The 27,809-nt window shown below is 42.3% G+C and overlaps 1 protein-coding gene and 1 pseudogene across 6 annotated transcripts in view; one reads left to right on the forward strand and one right to left on the reverse strand.

Moving 5' to 3' along the window:
* Positions 1 to 27,809, forward strand: part of MOB3B (MOB kinase activator 3B) — a 201,850-nt gene that overhangs the window by 23,553 nt on the left and 150,488 nt on the right. The window lies entirely within an intron of this gene.
* On the reverse strand, positions 16,559 to 17,868 carry LOC116663358 (annotated as a pseudogene).

The raw sequence follows: 27,809 nt of genomic DNA on the forward strand, positions 1-27,809 counted from the left end.
CTATTTGTCCTTTATCTACCTGATGGCTAAAAGCATTTGCATATGAGACCCTGATCCTACAAATCAGTTTTCTTTGTTGGCCTAGATGAGAAAATTCTGGCATTGAGAATAAATAATTTAAGCATTATTAAGTGGATTTGTATTCAAAGAGATAGGGTACCTGAACAAAAACTTAGGGTACTGCTGCCTTAAACTTGTTTTTGGTATGAAGTGAATTCTCCTAACTTTTTTCTACTTTCTCTTAAGTTTGTCCAGAGGTGTGTTTGCAAATGGTTTACCAAGACCGTGACCTAACCAGCCCTCCCCTCCCCAACACACACATCACAGGCTTATTCCAACAATGCCTCTAATTAATGGTCTGGCACAGCTCATAAGATTCCCAAAGCTAATTAAACACAGGGCTCGTCCTGGTGCCTCCCAGTAGGTTGGGGAGCAGCTTGGTAAATGCTGTGATTGATATGAAAAGTAGCAAGGTATTCTTAAGCACTTTTAGCACTGTTGTTACTCTATGAGGCCCAACCTTTCAACACAGTGGCCTTTTATGTTCTGTGCTTTTGGGGTGTGAGAACATCACGGAGGCTACAAGCGCCACAGCGTTCCTGTGGGCTGGGAATCAAGGCTGGGGGAAGGGGTGGGCAGCCGGGGAGTGACAGTCGGGAGGGGGAGCTGGCAGCTGTTATCTGAATAGCATTTCCCTCTCACATTATCCTTTTGCCGGAGAGCTCCATCCATTCATTTTCATGGTTTCCACCCCTCTGCATACCGCCAAAGCCAGCTTCCTCTGCACATTTTATTTCCTTGTCTGTCTGGGATTGTCATTTCGATTTACTTAGAATCATTGAACTGCTTCAGGAAAAAGATCAGCTATTAGAAACTGGAGCTAGTTGGTAGAGAATCCACTGGGAGGAATTTATTTAAATATAAGAAGTTAATGCCAAATCTATATAGAGCACATCAACTTTATGTTCACTGATTTTTATTTATTTCCATCTATTTCCAACTAATCTAGTGATTAATTTGTTCCATCTGTACGAAGGCTATAGTCATGCTGATAAGAGAACAAAATGAGGAAAACATTTCATATTCTAATTACAAAAGCAATGCACATTTGGTGTAAATGAAAAACTACAAAAATTCGTAAAAATACAAAGAAATTTGAAATCATCCTACCCTATCGTCCAATTATTGTTAACTTTAAAAAAAATCTTTTTTTTAATTCTGTTTTTTTGGTGGAGGGAGGTAATTAGGTTTATTTATTTATTTGTTTGTTTTTAAATGGAGGTACTGGTGATTGAACCCAGGACCTCATGCATGCTAAGCATGTGCTCTACCACTTGAGCTATACCCTCCTCCCTTTTGTTAACTTTTGAGTTTATTTCTTTTCAGTCAAATACATATGTATGTTTTTTAGGAAATTGAGATAATTCTAGACATGCTATTTCATTATCTACTTGTTATGTGCAATACCAAATCATAAATATTTTCATATCTTTAAATGTATTAAAGCTTTTAAAAAGTGTTTATAGAATTATGTTGTCTGGATATCATATGATTGACCTATTTTTAGGAAAGATAGATTTTTCCAAATTTAATTATAAACATTTAAAGGGAAGGGATAAATTGGGAGTTCAAGATGTGCAAATACTAACTACTGTATACAAAATAAACAGCAAGTTTATACTGTATAGCACAGGGAGCTGTATTCAATATCTTACAGTAACCTATAGTGAAAAGGAATATGAAAACGAATATATGTATGTATATGTATGACTAAACTGTTATGCTGTACAGCAGAAATTGACATAACATTGTAAACTGAACTTCAATAAAAAATACATAAGCAACAAGGATATATTGTACAGCACAGGGAATATAGCCAATATTTTGTAGTAAATTTAAATGGAGTATACTCTGTAAGAAATATTGCATTATTATGTTGTATGCCTGAAACTAATGTAATATTATAAATCAACTATACTTCAATTAAAAAAGAAATAGTTTAATTCCTTTCAAAAAAATGATAAACAGTGGTGTGATACAGACATTTGTAAGCTTTCACATCCAAATTTTCTGCACATCTATGATTTTTTAATTTGGAAAAACTCCCAGAAACGACTTGTGAATCAAAGGATATAGATGGGCTTTATGGTGACCTCCAGAGAGGTTGTAGGAATTGAACCTCCTAATGGCATTTTGTGAGAGCCCTATAAAGGGAGCTTATCTAAGGATATCTTTTGGGAAAGCCACGCTGAATATTCTTTGCTTTTACCTAGATATTTTTACCCCATGAAAAAGACTAACCACTTAGGCTTCTTGGCTTATAGGAAGAGGAAAGTGAAAGGCTGCCAAATATGAAAATGTTTGGGAAAAGTCTGGGCCATCTTAACCACCATCCTAATTAACATTTGTTTTATATTGTGCATGGGAAACCAACTCTTCTGTAAGAAAACATAAATGTCTTCTGGGGAATGTGTATTTGATTTGAGAACTCTTGGGACCAAGAAAATAAGATGCTTAATAACAACAGCATAATGAGGTCACAGGGGTGCTGAAAGCATTAATTAAAGAATGATTTAAAAGTTCTCCAGAACCTTAGGGAGAGTGTGTGCTGTAGGCTCCCCAGGAGAAGGATTCAGTTGTGAATAGGTGGATTCCATTACTAACAAAAACTAACGTGTCTGACTACCTAGGGCAAGTTGATTAAATCAGAGCCTTAAAAAAAAAAAGCCTAAATGTATTTTTCCCTATTATAAATGTAATGCACCATGTTTGTTGGAATCCTAATATTCTTTCGAGAAGATGAATCATGACTAACCACATCCAAATTTTTGAACATTAAGCTGTAGGATTAACATTTTAAACCTATCTGAAGAGGTTTCAAAGTAGATGTGTACTGACTATAGGAATAGTACCCCAATTTACAATAAGAGAATCATAAGAAGACAGGCCTGAACTGACCAACTGAATTAGAACTTGAGGCTCTTATTAAAAAAAAAAAAATCATGTTATATAAATACATCAAATTTGGACATGTTTCCTAGTTTTGTCTAAAGAAACTTAAATTTTCAGTGGTCCTTCTGGCTTAATGAGGTTTCTAACTCCTAGCAATAAAACCTGATTTTGCTACTGGAGTTTCCTTGGCAAATCCAATCTCCAGTTGTCCACGCAGTGAGATAAACCATGTAAAAACCACATGACTTGATTGTACAAGCTGATGCTGATGTGACGCCCCAGCTGGAAAACTTGTTGTATTATGTCATAAAAGCAATGCAGGGTTTTTGTGATCCTTAATTACATAGAAGATCAAAAACCTGGAGTAGTAGAAGTATAACACTATTGCATCCTTAAAAGAGAATCTGTGCTCATTATAATAATATATGGCGAGCATGATTGTTTTGTAAGAGATGTTGTCTTATTGAGGTACCGAAAATTGTATTTACTGTCCCCAGAGGACAGGAGACCTCCCTTAAGAGAAGGGAGTTCTGGGTCTTTCTTTTTTACAGTAAAGGGAACTCTTTAAACTTTATATTTCTAGAGTTCCTGTCTAGGATTAATCTTTCCTGATGGTTCTTTAAAAAAATTGTTTTTAATTAAAGTGTATGTAATTTATAATATTAGTTTCAGGTGTATAGCAAAGTGATTCAGTTATACATATACATACATACGTATTTTTTCTTTTCAGATTATTTTTCATTATGTGTTATTACAAGAAATTGAATACAGTTCCCTGTGCTATACAGTAGGTCCTTGTTCATCTATTTTGTATATAGTACTGATGGTTCTTTTGCCTGATTATCAAGCTAGATAAAGTACTTAATCCCAACAACATTGATAATATGTGAAGTTAGCCCAGCAATTAAGAAGTATGAAGTTCAAGCCCATTTAGACTTTTATACATTAACCAAGAGCAATTTCCTTGAATTTCATTCATTCATGACATTCATGGATCCATTCGCTTATTGACTCGTAGCTGAATTGAGTGTCTGAATTGAGTGCAGCAGACACTCGGGCCCTAAGCATGGGTGCTCACAGCCTACAGAGCAGACAGGAGGATTCCAATAGTGTGTTAAGTGCTACAGTGGAAGTGTGCTCAATGTGTACGGAGCAGGTAACCCTGCCTCAAAGTCTAGCCCATCTCCTTCAGCTTTCTTTATTTCATTTTCATTTATAACTGCTTTACCCTAGAGCCTTGCTGCTCCGATGGTGGCACCCAGACCAGCAGCATTCACATCACTCACAGTTTGTTAGAAATGCAGCATCTCAGACCCCATCCAGACCTATTGAATAATATTTTCTTTTTTAACGAGATATCCAGGATCCAAATTTTGTCACATGACTTAAGCTGTGACTGGGGAAGGGGTACCATAACAAATGTATGCTCTTAAGGACTGAGCAGCGAGAGCTCACTATTGATCAGTGAATGTCGGAATGATTTAGTAATACTAGCTCCCTTTCTTGTGTGTCTATGGCTTGCCAGTGTGACTGCTGAGTGACTTAAATATACGATGATCTTTCTCATTTCTCTCTACAACCAGCAAAAAAGCAATACTTATCCCCATTTTGCACATTAGAAAACAGAAGCTCGCAGAGGTTAAGGGATGCCGCGTCCAAAGCCACGCAGCAAATAATAGCTGAGCCAGAATGCAAACTCAAGACTGCTTGGTTCCAAAGCCTGGCTCTCCCCTGCAGTCATCACCGAGACTCCCCAGTGCTGGTCACACCTCCCTGAAAGCTTGCTTTACACTTAGTTTTTTAAATCTGTCCATTCAGTTTCTTAATAGAAATTTGGTACACTTAACCCAAACAGTCTAAATCTGGAGTCAATTATCTTCTGCTCTAAATACAATTAATAATGGCTCTAAACTTGCTAGCATGCTGCCTAGCGGCTGCCAGTTCCCAAATGCAGTTTTGGTCAGTGGTTGAATCCCATTGATCTGCCTTATTTACAGTGCTAGATAGTAGATAAATTTCTCTGACAATCTTCAGTTGGACTCCCTCTTGGGGATCATTTGGGTGGCATTTGGCTGGCAGATTACCTGTCAGATACCTGGGCCTTAAGAGACTGTTTCTTTGCTATGGGCTGTATATTTTTTAAATTTTATTTTTTATTGAAGTGTAGTTGATTTATAATCTTATTTCAGGTGAACAGCAAAGCAATTCAGTTATATGTATACATACATATATATATATATATATATATATATATATATATATATATATATACATATATTTTCAGATTCTTTCCCATTATAGCTTATTCCAAGAAATCGAATGTAGTTCCCCATGCTATACAGTAGGTCCTTGTTTATCTGTTCTATATATAGTAGTGTGTATCTGTTAATCCCAAACTCCTAATTTATCCCTCCCCACCTTTCTCCTTTTGTGACCATAGTTTGTTTTCATGCCCATGAGTCTATTTCTGATTTGTAAATACAATTTGTATCTTTATTTTTAGATTCCACATATAAGTGATATCATATGATATTTGTTTTTGTCTGACTTCACTTAATATGATAATCTCTAGGTTGCTATAGGATATATTTTACTCAGGCAATGCTTAGTGAATCAACTTTTAGAAGATTTTTTAAAATTCATGGGATTTATTTTTCTTTCCAGTTTTTTTCTGTTCAATTAAAGGAAAAGTGTGACATTTTATGACCATTGTAACAAGTGTGAACATTATGAGGACACAAGAAGAAAAAGTTAGCAATCCCTCCCATAATTTTCTTTCCCACTTCCTTCCTCCCATTTCCTCCATGGACTGGCTTGAATTGTGCCACAGCTTTCTCCTAACTTATGCAAACATACACAAACAGATATGTGCAAATACAGAGTTTTCGGTTTTACAAAAAATATTCTGCAATTTGCCTTTTGTAGGTCATGGACATCCCTTCCTCTACCCTCAAATCTTACTTGCAAAATTCTCTTTTCTTCATTACAAGCATTCTCAATTTGAGTGGTGTGGCGGGGGAGGAGGGATGAGAAGCCTATCTTCAGTTTCGGTGTCTCAGAATGGAGTTAAGGAGATATGCCTAGAAAGGTGGTGATGCTAAATAAAAGGTACTTACAAAATATAAAAATGCCTACACTGATTTTAAGGAATTACCTTTCTCACCTGGCATATAGAAAAGGAATAGTTGATCCTGAGATAGCTGTCTTTCCCCACTCTCCAAAACTAAGCAGCTTGATAGACAGTGGTTAATTTTGGAAAGAAAATATGCCTTATTCTGGCAACATTATTGTGGAGCCTAAAATGTTCTAAAAGGATGCTGCACTCATTTTTTCTGTGCCTACTGCTGTTTTCTCTTGCATAATTTCAAAGCCTTCCATCATTGGAGAGGAAAACATTCTCTTCCTTAATAAACAGCATAAATATACTTCTATTTTCTATTTTTCTAACCTTCCTGTTTACCTGGTGTTGGTACCAAATCGCTTAGCGTGAAGGCATCTGTTTTATATTTTGACAGCAGTGACAACCTCAAATGAACAGTTATAAATAACGTATCTTGTTCTTTTTAGTTATGGCCCACGTATTAATTTTGTCCAGACTATATAATGATCTTATTCTTGACATAAAATAATGTATGGAAAGGAGGATTTTAAAAGTGTAAACTACAAAGAATAGTTGTTGTGATTATTATCATCTTCCTCTGCCCAGGTATTCTTTATTTTCTAAATTAAAAAAAAAAAAGGCTATTTGATGTGTTGTCTGGGGCTTTGATAAGTAATCTTTTGCTTCTGGTTGTTGGCATTGTTGTTAGAATACATTTTCTATTTCACTTTCTGTGCTTCCATCTGGCGTACCCTTGAGTTTCCCCTTGTACCCACAGCACCTGATGCCATTGATTAAAAATGATTCTGGGGGTGGAGGTGTAGTTCAGTGGTAGAGCATGTAGACCTCAGTGGTAGACCTAGCATATGCGAGGCCCTGGGTTCAATCCCCAGTACCTCCATTAAAAAAATTTTTTTTAATGATTCTAGTTTCACATGGCTATGTTTATTGGAAATAAAGGCATCAAGGTACAACGAAAAGAGCCCTGGAATGAGAGTCAGGAAACCCAGGGAGGTGGACCTTGGAGCTATTTCACTATGAAACTTCAGTGCAGTCGTGCAGTCCGTAGATCGTCTCTCTCACCCCTTACCTTACAAGTCATGTTGGCTTCTTCCACAGCAGATCAAGTGCTTTCACATTCTATGTCTTTGTATGTACGCTTTTCCTTCTGCCCCAAATATGCTGTCTTGTCTCCCACCAAACTCCTGTTCATCTTTAAATGACCAAGTTCAAATCTCATCTCCTATGGGAAACTTTCCTTGAGTCCCTCCCTTAAATACTCTTAATTGCTTCTTCCTCTTTGAGCAACTCATAATTCTGCACACACTTGAGATAATACTGTTACTACGTCATTGTGATTGTGTGCGTGTGTGCGTTTAAATCTCCCTTGCTAAACCATGAGCACCTTCAGGGCATGGACTGTGTCTCTCATTCATCTTGTCTCTCCAGGGTCTTTAACTTCCCCAACACATAGTAGGTATTCTTTACCTGTTTGTTCACTGAAGGCGTGGGCCTCAGTTTCCTCTTCTGCAGTAGGGAGATTGGACCAGCTGGTGTGAAGGCAATGCCATGCAATTCTCTGTTGGACAGAGATCTTAATAAGAGGACCCAGGTCTGCAGAGGCCTAGCCAAGTGGTCCTTTGTGTGTACAGCACAGAAGGGAGGTATGTCTGTGGGGTAAGTTTGGCAGCATTGCTGTTTCATAATGGTGGGCAGAAGAGGCACTTTCCCTCTTTTGAGCTTTAGCTGTACTATTTATTGGTCCTGATGTCTTGTTACATCACCTTAAAGAATCAATAGAATAATCACTGGGTGTTTAATGTTACAATAAATTTGTAAAGTGTTCTTCTCTGCCCCAGTCTCTACTGGCTTTGTATAACCTTTGCTTTGAATAATCCTGTGGTCGTTTTTAATCTGGCCTATGAGATTTGATTACTTAACTAAAAAGTGGTGATTTTAAGAAATTGAAAAACAGGTTGAAAGATTTTCACTAAGTTATTTATGTTTGTCAGAAAATTAACTGATGATTAGGCCCCTTGGCGTTGGGCTAGAAATGACTAGGAGAGCTGATTCGCCCCATTGCTAGACCAATTCATCCCCTCACTCATACCCTCTCCCACTCATCCACAAGTGTTTACCGATGATTCCTGGGTGCCAGGCATCACGCTGTGTGTGAGGCATACAGAGAACAGCAAAATACAAACCCTGCTGATGTGGAGCGCGCTCTCTCTCTCTCTCTAGTGGGGAAGGAGACAGCCAAGTAGTTGGCTTCCACTGTGATAAGAGTTATGGTATAGGAAGCACAGAAGGAGGGTAACTAACTCAGATTTGAGGAGGAGTAGCTTCCCTGAAGTGGGTCTAATCTCAGATCCGAAGGGTGAATAGGAGGGAGCCAAGGGCAGGGGTCAGGGAGCGCCAAAGGAGGATGGTGCTCAAGACAGACAGGATGCCGTGTGCTCAAAGGCTTAGGAGGCAGAATGGCTCTCTGGGGGCACCTGAGAAGGGTATTCTGACTGGGGTGTTGAGTTCAGAGGAGTGGGTTTGGTGGCACTGAGTTCAGGGAAGGGTGAGCTAGGTCCAGATCAGAAGAGGTCCTCTAGGCTGTGGTGACATGATTTAACTATGTTACAAAGGCAAGAGAGAGCCCTTGAGGACCCTGAGCTTGGGGGCCTTGATCAGATTTGGGCTTTAGAAAGATCAGTCTGTATACTCTATGCAGAGGATGGGTGAAACCACTCCTAAATCATTTTTGAAATAGTTATGTGTTTGTTTCTGTCTTTTGTTGTCTAATTCATTTCAATAAACATTATTTCATAACTTTCTCTTTAAATCTCATCTTTCAGGGCTTAAAGGGAGGAGTGTGATTTGCAGAATCCCACTGTCTACTCCCAGTTTCTCGTGTTTTAATTATTTATATCATGAAATATTTCAAACAAACAAATACAGACAATGGTATGGTACACACCTAAATACACACTGCCTAGACCCACGGAAGTAAATAGTTTGCTGCAAAAGCTTAGATCTCTCTTTTTTTAATTGAGGTATAGTCAGTTTAAAATGTGTCAATTTCTGGTGTACAGCACAATTCTTCAGTCATACATGAACATACATATATTCATTTTCATACTCTTTTTCACCATAAGCTACTATAAGATACTGAATATCTTTCCCTGTGCTATACAGTTAGATCTTCTTATTAAAGACATAAAACATTAGAGATACATCTAAAGCTGTAATCCCATTCTTTATCACTCCTCTCCTCTCTCTTGCATTTGATAAGCATTGATCTCCTGAAATTTTTTTTTTTTTTACTTTTACTGTATACATGGAGTCCATCAACAACTAAAGCAAATGTTATAGTTTTTTTAAACTTTGTGATTGTTTTAGAGATACATCTGTATTGATAGTATAGAGAATTTAGTTTGTGTATTCTTTTACAGGTGGAAACTACTCGTATGACATTGAGCCTTAATGCCTTCGTGGACAAAAAGGAAATAGATTCTTTCCTTATCTGGTGTGGTGTGGTTCCCTTTCCAGGGCCTATCCCCAGCTAGGGAAATTTGTGCTTTGGCACCCTGCAAGCAGCCCTCCAACCCCCATCCCACCCACCCACACAGTTTGCATTTATCTGCTGATTAGGGAAATCCATGCCTCGCCTCCCCCAACATAAGCTGTGATCTGTTCAGCAACATAGTCTTTCTTCTTTCCCATGGTGAGAGAAATGAGCTTAGTGTTTTTGGAAAACTTCGAGGCAAGAGTGGCTTGAGTTCAACATAAGAGAATTAACCCCCAGCATACTTTGTTTTGACTTAAGTCCATTTTACTGCTTTTAAAAAAATGTGAGAGCCCAGGATTCGCAGCTGTTGGATGTAGGCCTAAGGTCCAACCCAAGCCTGTGCAGAGGCACCTGCTGCTTTCAGAACTGCCTGGGAGGGAGGGAATCTCCCCCTACAAAAGGCTTCTGTTGGTTTTCTGTGCGTAGCTGAGAAAGCTTAAGTGACAGGGGAAGAAAACATGAGTGAAAGAGGACAGACCGGGAGGAATCCAAGGAAACACTGTTGACAAAAGGCTGTGCTTGGGCAAAAAGATATGTGTGAGTATGAAACAGCAGAGAAAAATGGAAAAACAAGCCCAAAGTTGCTGGAAAGAAACCCTGGCAGCAAAATCTAAATTTTCCAAAATGAGGATGGGAATCAGATTTTTATCTAAAATCGCCACCAGACATTTGAAACATCACAGCTCGCCCTTTCAGTCTGTGCAAGTTACCAGTTTTTCCAGAATAAGTAGGAACAATTGTGAGCTCCTGCCCTGTGATGGTTGTAACCCTGTGCTGGTCCTTCTCCCACCCCTGGCACGGGATAAGTGGGCTCAGGCAGCCTGGAAATGTACATCACGTAAACCCCGCTTGCCCGGCTACATCGACCACGAGGTCATGTAGTTCTGCTGGGTGTGCAAAGGAGCACCCCGTGTGATTAAGTCAGCGCCACTCTGTGGGTGCATCATGAACCCTCTGTAGATGTGACGCCAATCTTGAATCTCTGTGTAAAAAATTATGTTTGCACGGTACCATATCTGCTGGGCTGAATGTTGAGCTGAGTTTGGTGGTATGGTTAGCGTTCTGAATCATCCCACTCTTGCTGCTGCTACAGCAGCTGCCACCCTGTAAGAGCTAAATTCAGGAAGATCTTGTCTTTGTTCTACCTGATGCTCTCCCTCCTCCACCTCCCATGTTTAACAACATAATAGCAAACCAGTTGGTAAGGGAGCTTGGGAAAATCATTTGCAGACTTCCAGTCCCCAGGGATGATACAGAGCTGCGCCTAGGAAGGCAAGTGTGAGGCTGAGAGCCGGTGGATAAATAATCATCACCTGACTCACGGGAAGCCAGTCTGCGTATTGACAGACTTGTGGGCTGGCCTGGCTTGAAAGTCTCTGTCCTGTCAGAGACAGGTTGGCTCAGTCGGTTAATTCTCTCAGAAATTTGATGTTGGAAATGAAGATTATCAGATAGCAGTGAAAGCTAAAAGGATACGCCCAAGAGGCCACGAGCAAACCAAGTTATGAGAAAGCAGAAACTGTGATTTGCCAGAAACCATGATACAATGCAGAGAAAAGATACATTGAACCATGGTGAGAAAGATGTATGGAGAACTTATGGAAATAGTTGAGTCTTTTCTTTTTAAAATTTTTTTTGGCAGTGGCAAGTAATTAGATTATTTATTTGTTTGTTTGTTTGTTTATTTATTGTAAGGGAGGTACTGAGTATTGAACCCAGGACCTAGTGCATGTTAAACACGCACCCTGCCACTGAGCTATACCCTCCCATGACAGTTGAGTCATTTTAATAGAGGACACAAGACTGGAGATCTTCAAACTCATGTTCCTAAGACTCAAGTGACCAAGCAGTCCTTCAGAAGCAGCCCAGAGTAGGAAGCTTCTAGGTTGCGAGCATCTAGGTAGTACATGACTCATGGTCCAGCAGGCAGTGAGAACTTCCTGTTCACATCAGTTCCCCTTTGCCCCTCAAGTCCCATGGGGGTGATGTGGATGTGGGTGAGTGCTTGTGAACACAGGGGTCTGTTCCACAGCTGAGCAACAATGAGCTTGGGAAACCCCCATTTTTTAAGGGGGACCTACCCATCCTCCCCTCCAGAGACAGTGCCATTATCTTTATTACCCTGGCGGTAGGCAGATCTTTCTGGCCTGGCGATGTGCCCTGTCTTTACTCTGCTGATCAGAAAACAAATGTGCCCTCTGACCTGGAGGGGGACACTGTCTCTAGCTTCCTGGCTGTATGCTGAGGGAAACATTCTGGAAAAGATAGTCTAGTTAATCAGACTGGCAGACACATCATGGAGAATTGTTTCCCACACTGAGGACTCTTAAGCTACCTTGGCTCTCATTCCAATTTCAACAGCCAAGGCCTACGTTCTCCTCGTTGCCATTGTGTTCTTACCACTCTCCCCTTCCACTAGCCTGGACGGCTTTCCACTCCTCGCCTTTAGAACTGCAGAAGTGGCACAAAGCTGTAAAATTAGGTTGTAGTCAGACTGCAGGGCCATCAATGCCAGGTGAAAGTTATAATCGAACATGAAACCCTGTGGCTTGGATGCCACGGGACTGGCATTAATGATGCTTAATCCAATTATGCTTATGTTCAATCAGGACGTGATTGCCCAAGATACAGGACATTATTTCCATTCATTGCCTCCATCATGCTTAGTGGACCATTGACTTTGAAACCAGCTTCTAGCCCTCACCCCACCATCCTCTCTTGTAGCACGTGCTCTTCTCATTCTTAGCACACAGCACAATTTGTAATTGTATTTTTTTAGTTTTTAAAAAGTTGTTTCATTTTTTATCATTTTCACAGTTTGTAATTGTATTTTGTACATGTGTGTGTGTTTAATGGCTTTTCCATCACCAGACTATAAGCTCCATTAAAATAAGAATAATGTCTGCTTTGTTCACCACAGCTGACCTAGCAGGTGCTCAAGAAATAGTGGGTGGACAAATTAAATGTAGATTTTTGGACCGTCTTATTGTAAAGAGGCTTGACTAACAGCTCAGTGAGTTTGTATCTGTGGTTAGCAATAGTTAATGGTATAGAATAAGTGATATATAGAAGTAGTGGCTGTGATCCTTATTGTTACTAACATTTTGTCAGTATATGGATAGGATGCTAATGAGACATTCCACTGAAATTGTCCCCCTGGCAATGAAAAATGCTGGTCTAGAGCTTGGGTGAGTGGTCTGCTCAAAAACAGTGGCGAGGTCAATTTTCCATGGTGGTTCATGTGCTGTTAGAGTTAAAGGCTAAGACAAGTTTTTACTAACTGAGATGTGTGGTCACTGTCACTGTATGTCTCAGAGTCCCAGGCTAGCCCTTCCAAGGTGTGTACCCGGACCTGGCTGTGCAGATGGAGTTTACTGGCCAGTACCTGGGTGAGCCCAATGCCTGCATGTAAGTGCCAGCAGACAAAGCCCCAGGATGCATGGGACCTCTCGTTCTGAAAGAGGGAGAGAGGAAATGTATGGTGGGGGCAGGGGGTCGGTTTGTGCAGGCATCGAGCCCACAGGGCAGAGGCAGGGCTTGGCGGATGGGCAGGCCTGAAATGCAGCAGGAAAAATCCCTGGACCAAACCAAAGGGATGCCCCCTGGGACTGCTGCCCATGGAGCCTTGATGGAGGCTCTTTAATGTGGATGAGTTAGAGTGACTCCAAAGTTGGAGGCTCACAGCAAATATTTTTCAAGTCCTTTATGCTTTTTATTGAAAGTAAAAATAATGGGCTATAGTCTGCTCTCTCTTTTCTGCTTCCCACTCATCAGCTTTGCACAGGGAGAAACGTGCACTTCCTATGGTTTCCTGCTCCACCCGGGTTTTTTGTTTTGTTCCATTTTGGTTTTAATATTAGTCCATTATAGCTGGAAGCATGGAGACTGCCTCTTCAGCCCCGACCTGGGGGGCAGTAGGCTGCCGAGGAAACCCTGGGAGACCCAGCTGGATCCAGGGCTTCTGTGAAGGCACCTGACTTGCCGCTCCCCCTTCTCTCTTTATTAACTCGAATCTCTGAAGGGGAGCCCTTATGAAAGATGCCCAGTCACTTCTATTTTCAACCTGTCCCTAGCTCCAGACACTCTTGACAGATTATGCTTTTTCAGAAGAGCATCCATTATGGAATGCAGGTAACATGTCTCCTTGGGACACTCCTACCCCACAAAGAGGGAGAATTTGGTCTGAACCCCAGTTTCTGGCACTGTGAGTTCAGCACGGCCCCTCACCTCTGCTCTGGCCCCCCTTTTATTTCTCTGTCCCTGCTGCTGAATTATGCAACCTCCTCACTTCTACTCAGAATCCAAGCTGGACTCCAAGATTTATCCTTTTTGCCATGTCTACAAGAAATCCAGTGGAAATCAGCATTTTCCTGGGTCTGTAGTTTTATGAATGATTTCATGAGAGGTGAGGGGCAGAGAAGGGACCACCTCAGCCACGACCAGCCCTCTGCCAAGCCCCCTGTGCTGCCTGGTGTCCCACCAGCTCTCCCTTACCCATCCAGCTGTATCAGATCTCTATGACTTTTTGAGGTCCTGGGTCCTCTTCTGCCCACATACATGCCGAACATGTCAACGTGCGCCTACACCCCATGTTGAATGTCATTTCTGCTGCAGGAAATGAAAGAGTTCTTATAATTTGGCTTTTGAAACTGACTGTAAGTAACTCATTCAATTTATGACTGCTCTGATTCCTCAGGAGTTATGCATTCACATGGTTTTAAAAAGTGGGACAATGTAATCTACCCTATAGAATAAAATATCTTTGAGTATTAGATTTAAAAATTAAGAAGTAAGCATCATATTTATAGATATTTCCTTAAACATTTGTTAATTTGGATGTTTTTCTCTTTAGAATTCTCTTCTTTTAATTGATATTTGTATCAGTGATTTACACTGTGTTAGTTTCAGGTGTACAGTGAAGGGATCCAGTTATATATATATATTGTTTTCCAGATTCTTTTCATTATAGGTTATTACAAAGTATTGAATATAGTTCCCTGTGCTATACAGTAAGACCTTGTTATTCATCTATTTTACATATAGTAGTTAGTGTCTGCAAATCCTGAACTGCCACTTTATCTCTCCCCATCCCCTTTCCTCCCTGGTAACCATAAGTTTAAAAATAGCCATGAAGTACATTCCTCATCTAGAGATTTCATCAGACACCTCAAGCAACCTTTTGAAAGGAGGTACTGGGGATTGAACCTAGGACCTTGTGCATGCTAAGCATGCCCTCCACCTTGAGCTATTCCTACCCTGCCTTAAGCATCCTTTAGAGAACGCTTCACTTGGGAATGGATTTATTTGGTTTGAAGTGTGGAGGGGGAGACTGGAGGCATCCTGGCAGGGGCAGCAGCCTGGGCAGAGGTGCGGAGGCAGCGGCTGCAATGAGCCGGGTATGAAAGGCCTTGGAAGCCACACTGAACATTTGGGACCTTACCTCACACGCCACGAGGAAGAACTGACATTGCAGGAACTGGCTTAAATAACAAGCTGAGAGTGACATAAGGTGAACATCCTTGATTCTTTTTTCCCTTCTCTGCTTCCTCTGCTCCATCCTTTCAGGCATCGTTTAATGCCACTATTTTTAACAGGTAGATAAGCCCAGGTACCCAGGAAGCCCCAGAGGAGACTTGGTGTAAGCAGAAATGATGGAACAAAGATGCAGACGTTATTTGGAGTTTTGAGGGACCTCTAGTGCTCTGGGTACTTTATGTTTGGATTATTCAGTGTTTTTCCCATCCTTTAATGTTAGGTCTCTTTAGCCAAATGATAAGGTTGAACAGAGTGGAAATTACAGGGTGTGGATCACAGTGGGTGTTCAGTAGTTTAGTAGAAGCCGTGACTTCCATTTGTGCTGCAAGGGCTTCCTGAGGCTGTTCTTGTTTTCCTTTGTTTTATGTTTTTGTTTCTGCATTTTATGTATCATGCTTTTTGCTTGTTTGCTTGCTTGTTTCATTTTATCTCCTTTTCTTCCATCCACAGTGTTGATAGGATATTCTTTCTTTTTTTTCAATGTTAGCCTTTTTTAAAAAAAGTAGTCGCCTCTGTTTAAGAATCAGATTTCTGGGGGAGGGTATAGCTCAAGTGGTAGAGTGCATGCTTAGCATGCGTGAAGTCATGGGTTCAATCCTCAGTACCTCCTCTAAGAATAAATAAATACTAAATAAACCTAATTACCCCCCCACCTAAATTAATTAATTAATTAATTAAACTTTAGAAGAATCAGATTTCCCTTAAAACTCAGAATTTCCAGCTTTATTTGAAAGTCGACATGCAGGGCACTGGGCTGTATTCCCACATGGCGTGAGAACTGCCTTCTTTAGACTGATATTCTCTCACCCGTTTACCCTAGGCCCCACTATGCTCTGTTGTCTCCCCGGCCCTCAGGAGATAACAGCTACCATTTCATTTCAGCTGTTGCTTTCCCATACCTGCTGTTTACTCATTCATGTGACTTTGTCTAATCCAGGAGGTGTTGAAATTTGTTACCTGTTTTTAAACTGGAACATTCAGTGGATTTACATTTGTTATCATTACTGATATATTTTAATTCACATCTGCCAGAGTCTTTTGTGCTTTCTGTTTTCCCCACGGTTTCTGTTTCTTCTCTCCTTTCTTCTTTGGGGTTGACTGAGTTTGTTGCCTCACTCCACTTTTTCTTCTGTACCACTCTGAAAATTATACTGTCTGTTTTTATTCTTTTCGTGGTTAACCTAGTAATTATAGCTTGTATCTTTAACTTGCCAAATTCTAAAGTGATGGATATCTTTAATTTTTTCTGAACAACACCTTTCCCGCTTATGTCCTCCCAACTCTTACGCAGGTCTTTCTGTATATCTTAAATCTATGTATTTTTTTCTTTTTAAAATCTCACAAGGTATTGCTTGCTTTATTCTTTTGTAGAGTCAATGCTCGTGTTGATTTACCTTTTTTTGTTTGTTTGTTTGTTTTGGGTAGAGTGTACTTTATTGATGGTACATGACAAGGCAGGGCTCCCTAAGCCCCTCCCCTTCTCCAGGGGGTCTGGGATGGAAACTGTGTGGAGGTCGGGAGATTCTCAATGTGTTGGGGGATCAATTTGGGACCAGGACTCCCCAGCAGCTAAGGGCCTCTCTCTTCATCTCGTGCTCTTGCTTGGGCTGGTGGTACAGGGGCTCTTACTCCTTGGAGGCCATGTGGACCATGAGGTCCACCACCCTGTTGCTGTAGCCAAATTCACTGCCATACCAGGAAATGAGCTTGACAAAGTGGTCATTGAGGGCAATGCCAGCCCCAGCATTGAAGGTGGAAGAATGAGTGTCACTATTTAAGTCTCAGGAGACAACCTGGTCCTCAGTGTAGCCCAGGATGCCCTTGAGGGGGCCCTCCAATGCCTGCTTCACCACCTTCTTGATGTCATCATATTTGGCAGGTTTCTCCAGGTGGCAGGTTAGATCCACAATAGACAAGCTGAGGGTGGGAATACGGAAGGCCATGCCAGTAAGCTTCCCATTCAGCTCTGGGATGACCTTGCCCATAGCTTTGGCAGCACTGGTAGTAGCAGGGATGATGTTCTGGGAATCCTCTCAGCCATCACGCCGCAGCTTCCCAGAGGAGCTGTCCACAGTCTTCTGGGTAGCAGTGATGGTGTGGACTGTGGTCATGAGTTCCTCCACAATGCCAAAGTGGTCATGGATGACCTTGGCCAGGGGGCCAAGCAGTTGGTGGTGCAAGAGGCACCAAGTTGGTGGTCAATTTTGAGGGACTTGTCGTACTTCTCATGGTTCACACACATCACAAACATGGAGGTATCAGCAGAAGGGGCAGAGATGATGACCCTCTTGGCTCTGCCCTTCAAGTTGCCCCATTTGATGTTGGCAGGATCTTGCTCCTGGAAGATGGTGATGGACTTTCGATTGATGACAAGCTTTCAGTTCTCAGCTTGACAGTGCCATGGAACTTGCCATGGGTGGAATCATACTGGAACATGTAGACCATGTAGTTGAGGTCAATGAAGGGGTCGTTGATGGCAACAATGTCCACTTAGCCAGAGTGAAAAACAGCTGTGGTGACCAGGCACCCGATATGGCCAAATCCATTCACTCCGACCTTCACCATCGTGTCTCAGAGATGCTGCTGGCACTGAGGAGAGTTCTGGCTGGCTGTTGAACAGGGAGGAGCAGAGAGCCTGATTTATCTTTATAGTTACCACTTTCTGTGCTCTTAATTCTTTCTTGTAGCTTGAGATCTTATATCCTCTTGTATCCTTTTGATTCCTTCTTCTGTGTCCTTTATATGTCTTACATCTGTGATCAATTTCCTTGGCTTGAACTACAGTCTTTAAATTTCCTTTAATGAGGATCTGCCTGTGGCATATCTTTCTGATTTTGCTTATCTGTACATGTTGCATTTGAGTATTATTTTTTCCCTTTTTGTCCCCTCTTTTACTTTGGAAGTGATACATTACATTTCTTTTGCCCCATCCCCACCCTCATTTCCCCTAAAATTATAATAGGCATGCTTAGCTTTAAAAACTTTTAAAAATTGTTCAAAATTGCTATTCTTCTACCAAACAACACAAGGACCTTAAAATGCTTTCAGGTAATTGTACTTTAATATTATTGCTATTTAATATTTTAGTTCCAAGTTGTATATAACTCCTCCCCACTATTAGTCTAAACATTTTTTAAGAACAGTAGTGGTGTTTATAAATTTACTATCATGTTTATTATCTTCTTTACTTATCACTGTTTATCTTACTTTTTTCTTAGTTTACTTTATACTGAAATATATTATTACTGTTTAATATTTTGGCGGGGAGCCTCTGTGAATTGGATATTCTTTTCTTTATATATGGACATGTCTTTATTTCACCCCTCATTTTTGAGCAGAAATTTGGTTAGATATACAATATCAGTTTGACGTAGAAACGTTAAGGAGGCCAATGCGGATAAAGCAGATAAGTGAGAGGGAGAATTGCAAAGGAAGGAGAAATATCCAGGGGTCAGATCTGTAGATCATGGCTTTGTGAACCAACCTAGCAACTCTGGTTTTTATTCTGACTGTGATGGGAAGCCTTTATAGGGCTTAGAGAAGGGAGTGGCTTGATGTCATTCATATTTTCTAAGTACCACTCTGGCTATTGCCTGGATATAGACTGTAGAAGTGCAGAAGTAGAAGCAGGGCAACAAGTCAGGTCCACTGCAGCTGTCCAAGAAAGAGGATGGTGGCTTGGATGGGAGGAGTCACTGTGGAGGCGGTGAGAAGTGTGGGATGTGGTAGCAATTTGAAGATAAACTGTATAATTAATGATGGATTAGATGAGCAGTTAGAGAGTCAAGAATGATCTCTCCTTTCTCTTTCTCTCTCTTTTTTGGTTTCTGTTTGTTTGCCTAAAGCAACTAGATAACTACAGTTGTTATTTTCTGAGATGGGAATACTGGGTGAGGAGCTTGTCTGGAGATTACAGGGATGGAAATCTAGATCTCTGCCGGGTTTTAGAAGTCCCAAATTGCTCAGCAACTTGCTTTTTCATTTTCGTAGACTTCTTTCCATTTCAATACAGATGTACTGACCTCATTATATCTTGAGGGCTGCCCAACATTTCTTGTATAGTTAGATGTCATTCTTGACTGAACTAGCTCTCTCAGAATGGACTTTTGGATCATTTCCCTTTTTTGGGTGTGATTGTAAACAATGATGCTTAAAAGCTGTATTATATCTTGCTGTGTAACAAAATACCCCATAATTTAGAGGCTTGAAAACGACAACATGTATTATCTCCCAGTATCTCTGGGTCAGGAATCAGAGCACAGATGAATGGAATTTTCTAGTTCAGGAACTCTCTCAAGGCTGTAATCAAGGTTAAGGCTTGAGCTAGTCATCTCAAGGATGGACTGGGGAAAGATCTGTTTCTGAGCTAACTCAGTGGTGGCAGGCAGGATTCAGTTCCTGATGGACTGCTGGCCTGAGGGCCTTCATTCTCACTGGCTGTTGACTGAAAGCCACCGTCAGTTCCTTGCCTTGTGGTCCTCTCTGAAGGAGAGTTCATAGCATGGCAGCTGGCTTCATCAAAGTGAACAGGCAAGAGAGGCTGAAAGAATTTGCAAACAAGACAGAAGTCACAATCGTTTAAAACCGAATCTCAGAGGCATTCCCCATCCCTTTTGCTGTTCTATTCACTGGAAGGAAGTCGCTAGGTCCAGCCCTCAAGCAGGCAGAGAGGATTATTCAAGAGCCATGGATACCAGGATGCTGAGGCCATTGGGGGCCATCTTAGAAGTCTGCCTACCCCAGTAGCCCTCTAAACTTGTCTTTTGATAGATTGTTAAAGGTGGGTTTACTGAGGGAAAATGTACGCATTGTTTAAAATTCCAAGTATATCACCACAGATTTTTTTTCAAATGCTTTACTCCAGATTTCATAGTTCATTTTGATGGGATTATTTGCTGTTGCCTGGGAGGGACAGGTTGTATATCTTACAAGAGCCATTGCCCAATTTTATCAGGAGTATCTCTTCCCTTCCTGTCTTCCCTTTTCTTGCCCCTCCAAAATTTCCCAGATCAGGAAATAGCTGTGGGTCTTGTGACAGAAACAATAAGAAGGTTCCAACCAGCAGGCACATTGCCAGCCCCGTCATCAGGGCAACTAGTCTCGGGTACGCTGACCCCAGAGTGAGCCATTCACAAATGCCATTGCCTTCACTTGTCTGCTGGCTTGAGTGAGGTTTTTTCAGCCAGCCTTGCTGAGACAGATGAAAAAGTAAGACTGTGGGGAGGAGTAGGTTTGGCTGATGAGGACTAGGGAAACTCCACTTGAATCATTCCTTCTAAATCCTCAGTCCTCAGGAGTTTCTGGTAGGCCATGGAATGATGAGGTGTACATTTATTTCTTCATTAGTCAGAAAGCCCTTTTAGTTAAAAGGACCCTCTTATGTTTACCTGGATATGGTTGGAGGAAATCTCATGCTGATATCATGAGAACTGCTTTATCTCCTTCCCACACAATTTCAGGGGGCTTTATAAAATTAAGTACATCCTAAACCAAGACCATCATAAAGATGAAATAATGTTTTCCAAGTGTGTGTGGCTGCTCTCAGGTCAGGTGGTCCAGCTGAAAGCTTAGACTGCCTTGGCAGCTTCCCAAATGCACACCGAGGGGTCTTCCTCCCCCATCCTCGCATGAGCAAGGTGGGCAGGGGTGCGGAGCTGGGGAGAACACACCGCCTCTGACAGTGTTGAGGGAACATGTTGACGGGGTCCATCATTGACTTTCCCTGTTTGGGGCTAGCCCTTTGGGTGGAGAAAGGTCTGGAATTCCCCATGCTCTGTCTCGACTTTCTACTTTCAGGTTGCTACATGGTGCCCATGAGCCAGGAGGCCCTCTTTGAATGTAGATCAGTTTAGGGACCTAGCTCCCAGGGCAGGAGCTCCACTTCTTGCTTGTGATGCCAGCTTGGAAAGCTTCTCTTACTAGACATCTGAAGGGCCAAGGCCCCGCCTCTTTCCTGTCCAGGCAGTCCCAGGAGCCCGGGAGCCCGAGGCAACACTTACTTAACACTGCTCAGCGTCCCAGCGCAAACCCGCCCCCCCCCCCCACCCCAGCCCTCCCCACTCCCCCGGGATCCTCCCGCAGACGCCTGCGCAGGTGGTGCTCACATTTCTCAAGTTCACTCGGCCAGATGAGAAAAACGTGTACTGGATTCAGCATAGCGAGCCCGGTCGTGTGGATTGCACTCCCTGCAGAAATGAGAATCCAAGGGGAGTGGCTTTTCAAGACTGAAATAAATCAGGCCTCCTTAGACATCCTGCCCTGCTCTGTCAGGTTTTGTCTTTCTCTAGAAACCACGCTGGGTGAGGGCAAATTAAGGGGGAGAGGAAATGAGGCCCAGCTCATTGTGCAATCACGCCCAGTTTCTAGGGTCTGGGGCCAACCATCTTGCGATTTAAAATAGAAATATTTGCGAATGGTTTATATCTTGATCAGTTATGTAAGGATCTGCATTTAAGCTGTGCTGAAGTGCCTCTCAGATGTGTTTCCTTTTTTTAATGTGACAGTCTTCTCTTTGTGGAACTCTATTTTTCAGTCTTCAACTATATTAAGCCTTTGATTTTTTTTTAATTGACTAAAATTGGTAGGAGAAATGTTTGTGGTATGCTTATTGGAGTTTTTATAGATTCCTACATTACCTTTCTTCCAAAAAGAATGTAAGTCATTTAGCCCTTATATAAAAGCAAACACTGCCTAAACTCAGGGAGTTGCTTTTGCCTTTTTTTTTTTTAAGAATAAAATGCAGTTTGAAGAAAATAAAATGTAGTTCAAGGTGATAGTATCAAACACCTGATTTGATCTCTTGCTGGTTGATAGGCAAGTGCCGTTTTCCTAGGAGTGGTGGCTCTGTTTCTGTTTTTCCTCTTCTTTCTTTAAACAAATAGAGGAAATCTCTAAAGGAGACTTTCTCAACAAGATAGATTGATGGATGTAGAATCTTAAGTGAAAAACATCGGTGGATGTAGCTTCCTGGCCTCTGTGCTCGGACCAGAAATAAAGTGAGTCCTCACTGCGAGCGTTTGGCTCAAGGCTGTTGTTTTCCATCCGTTTGCTTGATCTGCACACTTCTCCAGGCAAAAGTTCCCCACGCCTACGGAGGCTTGTAAGGGTTCTTTTTTCCCTCCCTGCAGATTTCATTGTTTTTAAGAAGAGTGGTGTCACCCTCATTTGTCATTAAAGAATAGTGTGGGAAAAATAAATAAACCTACCCAAAGAATAAAACAGGAAAAACAGAAACCACTCTTCTAAATGAATGTAAAAATTTACACCCATCACACTTTTATGGGGTTAACTGTTTCCATGCAAGTTGGTTTAGAAACTACCAGAAGATTTTTTTCTTTGATTTTTTTTTGGGGGGGGGGTCTTCTGTTTTTTAACATTGTTGGCAAGTCTACATACATATTGTGGTTACATAAGAAAATCAGAATTAAGCTATTTGGTATTAAGCAGCCCTGGACTCAGATGAGTTTTTCTGGCACTGCCCTGAGAGAGCTCAAATTCCTGTCATAAAATAATAGACATAAATGTCCAATCAACACAGGCTTTCTCGCCGGCTTCTCCATGTGGTCCCTGGAGAAGCCACCTAAACTGGGCTCCTGCCCTCCTGAAAGGCTCTTCTGCCTAGTGGCCGGAGGGAGGTGTCAGAGCATCAGACCTGATGAGAGAAAGTTCCTGCTGTTCCCCGCAGGACTGGTAAAGGTGGGTCAGACTTTTTAATAATCACTGATCATTACTGAGTGCCTGCTGCGCACCAGACCCACTGCTAACCTCTTTTCACCTACTGTCTTATTCCATCACCGCCACAATCCTTTGAGGTGTAATTTAGCAAGAGTGTGTTAAGATTTTGGGTTTTTTGGGGGGGGGGGCAGGTAATTAGGTGTTTGTTTTAATGGAAGTACGAGGGATTGAATCCAGGACCTTGTGTATACCAGGCATACGCTCTACCGCTGAGCTATACCCTCCCCCTAAGAGTGGGTTTGTAAGGGAGGAAAAGTGGAAAGCCTGTCCGGCAGTGGGGACACACATATGAGGTCAAGAAAGCATTATGTTAATGACAATGAAAAGCTGATGCTTATGACAGACTGACTTTGTGCCTGATGCTGTGTCAGATGCTTTATTCAGATAATGTCATTTAACGCTCAGCAACACTAAGACGTGGATCATTATATTATGAAACTAAAGTTTAGCAGTGTTATATAATAAGCTCAGGAACCAACGGCTCTGAAAATGATAGACTTGGGAGTCAAACCCAGCTGTCTGATCTCAGACTCACGTACTGAGGCACCAGTCTGTGAGATACCTACAGGGGCCAGCAGATACAGGACAAGGGCCGGCAGACACTGGACAAAGCAGGTGGTTAATCCAGCCAGGCTCACCATGGGTGATGTAGCTGGGGGACCAGTCAGGGGGAGGGCCGCATTCTCCATGCTCAGTGTGATTTAAGTTAGTCCCCCTTTCCCTTAAGGACTTTTTCTGTTATTCTGACATTCTTACTGCTGGAAATTCAGCTCTTCAAATGACCACATTTCTGTTGTGCCCATTCTCCTCAGTAAATGGCTGTTGACCCATGGACCTTGGGATATGCCAGGCCTCATGTGAAACTCCCAGCTCAGCGAGTTCTTAAACGTTGGAAGGCATCAGAGTTGAGACATATAAAATGAGAGGTGCAACCTGAAGGTCTGCACTTTAAACAAGCACCCATGGAATCTCGGTCTTCCTGTTGTTTCTGAGGGCATGCAGGAGGTCCAGGGAGAACTCAATAGTCAGTCAGTGGACAGATGGCTCTGGGTGAGCAGGGGTCATATTTTCTTCTTGAGCAGTCACCCACCTCTTCCAGTGTCCCCAGGGCCCCTGAGGGGAAAAATGGAAAAGAACAAATGAGAGGCAATGCAGGGGAGAGTGGAGAACGCAAGAAGAGCTGGTCAAACCCATGACCATTTGAGAAGCAAGGGCTCAAAATGAGCCTAGTTAGGGAGGCGGGGCAACATAGGGGTAGGGGAGCAAGAGGAACAAACTATTAGGTATAAAATAAGCTACCAGGAGATACTGTACAACACTGAAATGTAGCCAATATTTTATAATAAATATAAATGGAGTATAACCTTTAAAAGTTGTGAATCACTCTATTGTACAGCTTATAATATTGTACAGCAACTATACTTCAATAATAAATGAAAAAAAATGATGAGCAGAAACAAAGCCAGATCAGGGAAGGGTCAGGAGAGGAGGTGAAGGGGTAGACCGAGCCTTCCCCCGAGTGGCAGCTTGAGTCTGATGCCTGCCTTGGTGGACCCGCAGGGGCTGCCAGATGGGTGAGTGGGCCCTCATTATGGGTGAGCTGGAAGGTGAGGGGGAGACAGGAGAATAATGAATGCTTCAGGCTGTTTGGGTCCAGAGGAACAGTTACAAATCCAAAGCTTCTGGAGCAAAGGAGAGACAAGAGTCATTTCTAACAGCGCATTCAGAAGCAGCTGCTTAGAGGTGGCAGCAGACGTCCAGACCTTGAAGCCTGAAGGCTGATGGCAGGTGGGCAAGCCAAGGAAAGGGCTGGGGCAGAAACTGAGTCCCTGACAAGTGCAGTGGGCATGAGGGATCGGGTGAGTTGTCTCACTGATAGAGCCACACCTGGATGTCCTCAGAGGGGATTCGGGGACTGTGGGAGGGGCAGGCTAAGAGGGAGGGCCCTTCTCCCTGCTTCAACCACAGAAGAGAGAATTTGTATCTATTTTTGTATAATTGGGTCCTGTATAATACTTTGTTGGGGAAAAAAGTCTATGTTGCTTTAAAAAAAAGGCTTAAAAACCAACAGGAAAATTTTAAAAACTGTATATGTACATATATATACTATATATACATAAAAGGATATATATACATGTATGTGTATATGTATATATGTATATATATGGTTTGTGTTGAAGTATTGAGAGAGTGAGTTATAGTGAAGTTGGGGGCAGTTTTGAAGGGCAGCTAGGTGTCAGGTTTTCTCAAACTTTTAAGAGAGTCATGGGTTACTGAAAAGAACACTGGCATTGAGCTTGAGGCTTTGTTTCAGCTCCAATCTGTCCTAAGTGAGGGTCTCACCTTTCTGGGCGTTAAGTGTGTTTGTTTCTACCTTGGTACTTAATACATTAAGAGGCTGAACAGAATGAAGTGATTTTTGAGGCTTCTTCCTGCTGTGAAACCCCACCTGCAGTGATCTCCCTCTCAGGCCTCCCCAGCATACATGGTGCAGGTGGCAGGATCATGGCTGGAGGAGAATAAGTTTAAGGTATTGAGCAGGATGACTAAGGGTGATAGGTTAGGGGCCAGGATGCCTGCGGTCACATCCCTCTGTGAAGGGATTGGATGTGGCTGCGACATAAACTTGGGGAATGGCACCAGAGTCACAGACATAGAGTTGGCACTAAAGGAAGTGATATGATACATTTCTTCTTACATCAGAAAAAAAATTCCCCAAGCTGATTGCCTTCCTCTCTTCCCTATTATTTTTCCCTTTGAGTTATATATTTTTAACTTATTTTTTAAACTAAGCACACAGGTAGAGCACCATGCAGAGATGGTTTCAAAGATCTACCATGAGTTTTGAAACATTCTTTTAAGGCCAGGCGTGCTTCCAAAGGAGCAGATTTTTCCGTGGATGCTGGAAAAATGAGAATGTGAGCGCTGTTTAGATTGGCCTGGGGAACCGCACGGGCGAGTGGCTGCTATTGATCTGTGCGTGAAGTATCTCTGCTTTCCGAGCAGGTTTCTTTTGTCGCTCATTGGCTCATCAGGATTCCCGGAGCATGGCCCTCTCAGCTGGAAAAAGAACTGTTTGTACAGCATTTGATTAGCAAAATAACTTAGACCCACAGTTCAACCACACAACTTACTAAGTTCCTATTTGTTCCTGGTCTGCCTTGGGTCCTAGAGTTGTGATGAAGTCTGGGGTGATCACAGCCCTCACAGACTAATGGAAGGGCCAGATGTGTAAGCACAGAAATGCAGTATGGTGTGAGGTTACTGCATGAGTGTAGGGGGTGGGGATGGCGAGGAATGAGATGCAGACGTCCTGGGACAGAGATGGTTAGCATCCCTTCTTTCTCTCTTCCTTCCTTCTCTACGTCATTCCCTTTACTTTCCCAGAGATTGAAGTTAACCCAGAGAGAAGCTTGAGGCAATAAGGCCGGGCAAGGGAGAGGTCCCATCTGGGTGGAGGTGTTTAGATTCCCCATGGAGGAGGCTGGTGATAGCATGTTCCTGGACAGTACCCACCTATAGCAAGGGACTGTCAAGCCCAGTGCTCAGTGACTATTGTGGAATGTTTAGAAACACCTCCCAGATGAATGTTGCTCTTATCTAAGCATCCTCACTCTCTGTGCCTGGGGCCGGACAGTTACTGGGAGAGATGCTCCCTGTGGTGGGGTGGACTCTCTTGTCTCAGTCATCTCTTGAGGAGACTCTGCATGCCTGGTCTGCAGACGCCAACCTTCTGCAGATCAGTGAGTTATGTCTTAAACAGGGCTGTCCTTGCATTGATGTCCCACAGTGAAGCCTTACTACAAAACGGCTGCCTTGGCATCTGCAAGCCTGTGTACACAACCTCACATTGGGATCTCGAGGAGGGCCCCCCAAAGCAAGTAATACCATTCCTCTCTGCATGACTTCTGCAGAAGTTGAAACCACAGAACAGAAACAGATCAGCTTTATTGCTTCTAGAATCCAGACTGGAGGATGTAGCTTTGGGTCTGTTAGCTGAATTTGTTTGCTAAATCTGAATCCTAGATTTACCACCTGCCCCACTCCTTTTCGCAGGCAGTGCTGCAAAGAGCCAGCTTCCTCCATTCAAAAAGTTAGGGGAGCAGCAAACATCACAGTCCCTGAGGGCAGGCACCTCTCGGAAGGGAAAAGCTGAGCCAGCTGAACATGTGCAGTTGATTCTTTCTCAAATGTACCAGTTACATGAAATAGTCCCTCCACTCCCCTCTGGGGTAATGTTAGTAAAAGGACAGAGAAAGGCCTGTTGTGTCCTTAGGGAAAATTTTTCCTGATAAAAACCAGGAATGGGGAAATGAAGCTCTCCTCCAAACCTTCCACCATTTTATGCATTTTGAGGGTCAGGCCTTGCGGGGAAGACGTCAAAGAGCAGTCCAGGTTATGGCTGGGACCCCTGTTGATGATGAAGCCACCTGAAACCTGATAATATGAGAAATCCGGATTAATAAATCTAACACTTGACATTTGCCTATCTTTACATTATCACACTCACCCCCAAACACGCTGTAGTATTAGTATTAGTACCCTCATTTAACCGAAGAAATTGAAGCACAAAGGCATACCTTTTAGCCTAGGAAGGTAACTAGGTAAGGGGCAAAGTCTGGACTCAAGCCCACATCTTTCACTTTATAGGTAGGACTCACTCCCCTCCTCCAGGTGGCCACATCGTTCACAGTTAATTGTTTGATTTAATTCTATTCCAAGTGTCTTTCTTATTTGTTGTGGACATGCTCAGTGGTGAAGAGAGGATATAGCATCATTAATTATTTGTCTCCATTTTATCTCGGCGTTATCCTCTCTGTCCATGTGCTCCACCAAGGCAAATCGAAACACTCTCTGGTTGTCTCTTCTCTCTTGAGAGTTTCTGGGGATGCAGCCTAAATCCTCCAGCAGGATCACTGTGTTTGAAAACCC

The sequence above is a fragment of the Camelus ferus genome, chromosome 4 (genome assembly GCF_009834535.1).
Source record: "Camelus ferus isolate YT-003-E chromosome 4, BCGSAC_Cfer_1.0, whole genome shotgun sequence".
Lineage (NCBI taxonomy): Eukaryota > Metazoa > Chordata > Mammalia > Artiodactyla > Camelidae > Camelus > Camelus ferus.